This window comes from Acomys russatus, chromosome X (assembly GCF_903995435.1).
Source record: "Acomys russatus chromosome X, mAcoRus1.1, whole genome shotgun sequence".
Lineage (NCBI taxonomy): Eukaryota > Metazoa > Chordata > Mammalia > Rodentia > Muridae > Acomys > Acomys russatus.
In genome coordinates, this window is record NC_067169.1 from 78,993,608 (window position 1) to 78,999,867 (window position 6,260).

Here is a 6,260-nt window from a genome sequence, read left to right on the forward strand (position 1 = left end):
TCTGCGGTTCCACTTCTGGAACTGAAGTATGTTTTTCACTGGAGTATGTCAGCCCAGGACAAGGATTTTATGCTTACAAACTGACCCTGAGAAAGGAGAGGGGCTACACTGGGATCCTGAGCATTCAGTTGAGGTACAGACCAGCCAATAAAGACTTTCTTTTTTAAAAAAAAAAAAACCTTTTTATTGATTGTTTGTTAGTTTCACATCATGGACCCCAGTCCTGCTCATCTGCCCATCTATCTCCCTATCCTCCCATACCTGTTCTTCACCTTTGCAACACACACACACACACACACACACACACACACACACACACCATAGAAACATCTCATCATGGAAGCTGTGGTATATCACAGTGTGTCCCACAGTACACCCCTCACACATCGTCACTCGGAAATGTTTATTGTAATGAGTCGTTGCTCCGGTTCCAGATCTCTGGCACCTGTGACACCGTCAATATTGGATTTTCATCTGCCTCCTCCTGGTTATTCTGTTTTTGCTTTGTCACAGAGATCCTGCAGCTTTGGGTCAGCAGGACTGGCCTTTTTCATGCATCCCAACCATTTGCAGATGGTACAGATTTGGGGGTGGGCTAACTCAGAGCCCTGGATCTGGGCTAGGTGGTAGCTCAGCTGGTCAGCAGGCTGGCTCTCCCTTATCTGCACCACCAGGGTGAGCTCCCCAGCACTGCTCTGGCTAGGCCACCCAGTGCTGCCCTCAGCAGGAGGCAGGGGCAGTTCTCCTGCTCTCATGCTTGGTCACAGGCACCCAAGCTTTCATAGCCAGCTTCGCTGTGCCGCCCAGTGAAAGTACAGGGCCCATGCTGCCAAGTGCTAGAGCCTAGGAGGCTGGGCAGCTCTGCTGATCTCACATCCTCAGGGCTGGCTCACCAGTGCCTTCTGGAGCCCTCAGGGCCAGAGCCACTCTGTTTCCCAGGAGAGGTGCAGAGCCTGCTTTCTCAAGTGCTACAGCTAGTGAGGAGGGTAGATCTAGCTCTTGTGCTCTCATGACCTCAAAACCAGTTCTCCCAACTACCACAGGTAGCAAGGAGGAAGGCATCACCCCTGTGGCCATGTTGCATCACCTCAGATAAATGGTAGGGCCAGCTCTCCCATGCTCCCGCGCTCAGGGCCCACTCACCCACAGCCCAGCCATCATGGCCAGCTCCACTGTGCTACCTGAGCTGGGTGCAGAGTCCCCTCTCCCAACTGCAGCTGTCAGTGAGAAGTGGGGCCAGTGCTCCAGAGCACGGCAGTTAGTGAGGAATGGGGCCAGATCTGTACAGCAATACCAACCCCTGCTGGTACACTAGCCATAGACCTAGACATGGCCCTCAGAGGCAGCCTCAGTCTAGACTTCATTATGGCCCCAGGTTGTGGGGATAGCTGCTAACAACAGGCTCCTTCTCTCCACCCTTGTGCCTCCTGTTCCATCTCTCTTCATATGCTTAAGCTGTTCCACTTCTCCCTCCCACCCATCTGTCAACCTCATACACTGTGGTGGCTCATGTTGCAGGCTGCCCATGTGGCTGTTGGGCCCCTGAGTGACATCCTCAAGGGGTGTCTACCACCTGCCTCTGTGCCATGCGCCAGAGAACAGGTCTTTTGGTGGCATGGTCTCTGTCCTCCTGCTCCTCCTCCTCTGCCTCCTCCTCCTCCTCTCCCTCCTCCAGCTCTTCTCTGTGTGGTGGTAGGTGAGGTCTGTGTGTCTGTGGGCCGTCAGTGCTGTGGGGTAGAGGGCAGGCATGTGGGCATCCTTCCCTGCCTGAAGGATGCAGCATGGTAGAATGCATGTCTCTGTGTTGCTCCTCTGTGCTGTGCTATCTGGACTTGATTCAACTTGATTTGATTTCTGTGTGTCTTAGACACAAGACAGCTTTGGCCACCAAGAAAACCATCAAGCTAGGATGAACAAAGGACTGCCATCTGCTCTGCCCCTGACTTATATAAGAAGACCACCACCACCAAGATGCCTCTTTGACCATTGCCAGGGGGCAATAAAGACATTCTATTGGTTTAAATCTGTTCCCGAGCAGTCTTCTTTAGTGGATTCCCACAACAATTGTAATTACATTTCCCTCTATGCTTCCTCCATCCAAACCCTCTCAAATACCCCTCCTCACCCTGAGAAAGGATAGGGGCTACACTGGGATCCCAAACACCTAGTGTAGTCACTGGCCAGCTAATGAAGACATTCTATTGGCTTATTCATGTATCTGAGCAGTCTTTTCTGGTGATCCTTACAATATACAAATTTCCTCTATATTTCTTTTATATTTTACAATTAAGTTCTATTCTATTAAAATTCTATTAAAAATAAACCTGTTGATAGCTTTTGTTGACATACTATTCAATTTTTGGATTAATTTGATAATGGTTGACAATGCACTATCATGATATACTCAGCCATCAGCCATCAGCCATCAGCCATCAGCCATTCAGGTCCACAGCTCCATCAGCTCCTGCCTCCAGGTTCCTGTCTGGTTGAGTTCCTGTCCTGATTTTCTTTGGCGATGACCAAAGTTGGGGAAAGTATAAGCTGAATAAACCCTTTCGTCTCCAAATTGTTTTCTGTTTTTGTAGATAGTGATAAGAATAGTTAAATTCTGGAGGAACAAGAATAATGTGGGAAATTTCCCTATTTGACCCCAAGACTTCTTTTTTATGATTTTAATTTTACTTTATTTTCATTTTAAAAGTACAGATAAAATAAAAATATATTTAAATTATGCCTTGATAAATAGGTCCTCACCCCTGTTAAACCGTATTTATTTGTTTTTATGTATAATGAGTAGTCTGCCTGCATGTACATCTGCAGGCCAGAAGAGGGCAGCAGATCACATTATAGAAGCTTGTGAGCCACCGTGTGGTTGCTGGGAATCAAACTCAGGATCTCTAGAAGAGCAGTGCTCTTAAACACTGAGCCATCTCTTCAGCCCTGATTACCTTTTTAAATTAATTAATTAATTAATTTGCATCAAGACTGCAGGTTTCCCTCCCAGTCTTTCTCTCTACCTCCCCCACCCCATCCACTCCTACCTCCTTTCTCTTTACAAAAGAGGAAGCCTCTCATGGCTATTAGCCAGCCTTAGCATATCAAATTGCAGTACAATTAGGTGTCTCCTCTTCTATTAAGGCTAGAAAGGCAGCCCAGCTAGGAGAAAGGGTTTCAAAGGCAGGTAACAGAATTAGAGACACCCGCCTACTCCTGCTGTTAGGAGTCTCACATGAAGACTTAGCTACACAACTGTAGCATATATGCAGAGGACCTAGGTCAGTCCCATACAGGCTCCCTGGTTGTTGGTTCTGTCTTTGTGAGCCACCATGGGCCCAGGTTAGTTAATTCTGTGGGTTTTCTAGCAGTGTCCTTGACCCCTATTGGTTCTTACAATCCTTCTCCCTTCTTTCCCGAAGGATTCCCTGAGCTCCACCTAATGTTTGGCTGTGAGTCTCAACATCTGTTTCCATCAGTTGCTTGGTGAAGCTGCTCTGATGATGGTTATGCTAGGCTCCTGTCTGCATGTATAGCAGGATATTATTAACAGTGTCAGGAGGGGGCTCCCTCTCATGGCATGGTTCTCAAGCTGTGCCAACCATTAGGCAGTCATTCCCTCAATTTCATCTCCATCTTTAACCCTGCACATCCTGTACACAGAACAAATTGTAGGCAGAAGGTTTTGTGGCTGCATTGGTATCCCAATCCTTCCATCAGAAGTCATGCCTGGTTAAAGGAGATGGCCAGTTCAGGCTCCATACCCCCCATTGTTAAGAGTCTTAGGTAAGGTCACCCTCATAGATTCCTGTTGGAATAACCCTGATGTTTGAGTTGCAGTCCTCCCTCTCCCAAGCAGGGCCTCTGGCTCTCTGCCTGACTCTATCTGGAGAGTGTTTTAGACATAGATGCCCCTGACCACATCTGATATATGGCCCTTAACAGAGCTCCCTGCTAGCTCCCCTACTCTCCCCTTCCTGTGCCTATAGGATCATTAGGTACTGGGTTCCTGTTCATATGATAGGAGCATGCTGCCAAATGCAAAACAAGCATCCTAAAAATGCCTGGTTCCAACCAACTATGAATGCCTATTTCAGAAGCCCACGGACCCACTCCCCAAGGGGTATATAGCCTTTGTTCTCCCTAACTAAAGTTGAACTAGCTCCTGAAATGGTTCCCGGAGTGTCCAGTCTCCAGCATGCTTATAGCCTTCCAGGGCTTGCATTTGTCTTCTGCTCCTCTTGCCTCATTGGGCTGGTGGCCAACAGCCCCCCAGGGAAGAGGAGAACCACAGATTCCTGGGAGTTTTCATTGTCCTAGGTTTCTAGCCCATCTCAGAGATGTCTCCTCTCCTGGATTCCAGTACTCTCTTTCTCCGTCCTTTCCCCACCTGATCTAAGACTTCTTTTTTTAAAGCTACAATCTAAGGCACAATGGAACAGAGCAACAAGGCTATAAGGTGACAAGAGAGTTTACAAATGCTTCATATTTCATAGAATTTTGTCATCACAAATGAATATGAAGAGAAAAGCTTCTCAATAAATGATATTGGGATATCTGTATGCTTACTGAGAAAATATGAAAGTGGACCTCTAGTCTTATAGTGTTTCCATGCTAGGAATTGAACCTAAGGCATGCAGCATGCTAGTAAAGCTCTCTATCTCCAGCCACTGTCCTCACATTTTACACAAAATTAATTCCAAATATATTGGAGAAATAAATGTGAAAGTAAAAAAACCTAAAAAATATATTCAAAGAAGTATTTCTTTGGGGAAAACACAGACTTACTATAAGGGGAACAGACTAACTAACAATGTGACTTATAATTATCAAAAGAAAATATAAAAAGTCAGTGACACAATAACCGAGGAAGGCTGTATGAGACATACATCTAAGACAAAAAACGAAGGTAGAACAAATAACTCTCAGAAATAAATGTAGAAAATTGATGAAATCCAAAAGGAAAAGTGTCAAATATCTTGAATTTATCAAAAGAAGAAATCCTAGTGTCCAACGGGCATATGGAAATGTGAACAACATTATTAATAATCAGAAAAATCAAACCAGAAGACTTCATTTTACTGCCACTGGGCTGAAAAAATAATTTCCGGTAATACCAAGTTTTGGCCTGCAGGTGGAGCAACAGGAACTGATGAACATGGATTTTAAGGGTAGGAATTGTATATGCCATTAGAAAATGTTAGGCAGCATTCAGCTAAATTGTGTGCACACTCCACAAACCAGTAATTCTAGCTTTAGAAAAACATCCCACAGACACCCGTGTTTATGTAGACATATTGTAATTCTTTATGGCTGAATCACATTGTGTATATTTTAATGTATTTTATATGTCAGTGTTAAAATTCTAGATTTAATGTCTTTAAGCCAATACAGATGTTTATTACCTCCTTATTCTGTTGATCTCAAGTCCTAAAAGTAATTTTTCAAATACCATAAAATTACTAGATTATATCACAAATTAGAATACTAATATTCACATTTAAATTCACTAGACAGTAATTGCTGTCTTAATTTTTTACTCAGAAAATTTAAGTGGAAAATATTAATAGGTCTATGTAACTTTACAACATTATCTAGATTTTTTTATGAACAGACTTTTGAAAAAGCATATAAGTTATGCCATGCTTTGTTTGTAAATCTTTGTTTATAATTCCATAACCTCAAATTTAAACATATACACTTAGAACTTATGTGTAAAGCAATTTGAGAAAATGTAAATAATTACCATGAATTAGTCTTAAAACATGACATGTGAGTTTTCATTTTATACTGTTTTTCAATCAGGAGCGGGGCTGTTGCTCAGGTAAAGTGCTTTCCAAGCATATAGAAGGTTCTGGGTTGGATCTCCAGTGCCACATAAATGGGATATGGTGGTGCACACCTTGCAATCTCAGAACTTGGGAGATGGAGGCAGAAGGCAGGCAGATCAAATGTTTAAGGTCATCCTTGTCAATATAATGAAATCAAAGCTGGCCTGGACTAAAGACTCTCAGTCAAAAGCTATTTGGTAATAATGTTATGCATTGATTTATTTTGTACTGCTAGGGATGTCCTTGAAGATGCTAGGTAAAGCCTCTACCACTGAGCTACAGGACTATATAGAATTATCAGAGATATAAAAGAAGGTCTTTTTAAAAGAACTTGAATATATTAATATCATATCTAGAGACATTGTGGTGCAGCCCTTTAATGCCAGCACTTAGGAGGCAGAGGCAGGTAGATCTCTAAGTTACAGGCCAGTCTGA

General features: G+C 43.7%; 1 non-coding gene across 1 annotated transcript; it reads right to left on the reverse strand.

Annotated features, from left to right (window-relative positions):
- Positions 1-1,854: 1,854 nt before the first annotated feature.
- LOC127186033 (small nucleolar RNA SNORA48) lies at positions 1,855-1,999 on the reverse strand. Its single transcript, XR_007830288.1, has one exon. It is a non-coding gene; the product is annotated as a small nucleolar RNA SNORA48 (small nucleolar RNA).
- Between the last annotated feature and the right edge of the window lie 4,261 nt (positions 2,000-6,260).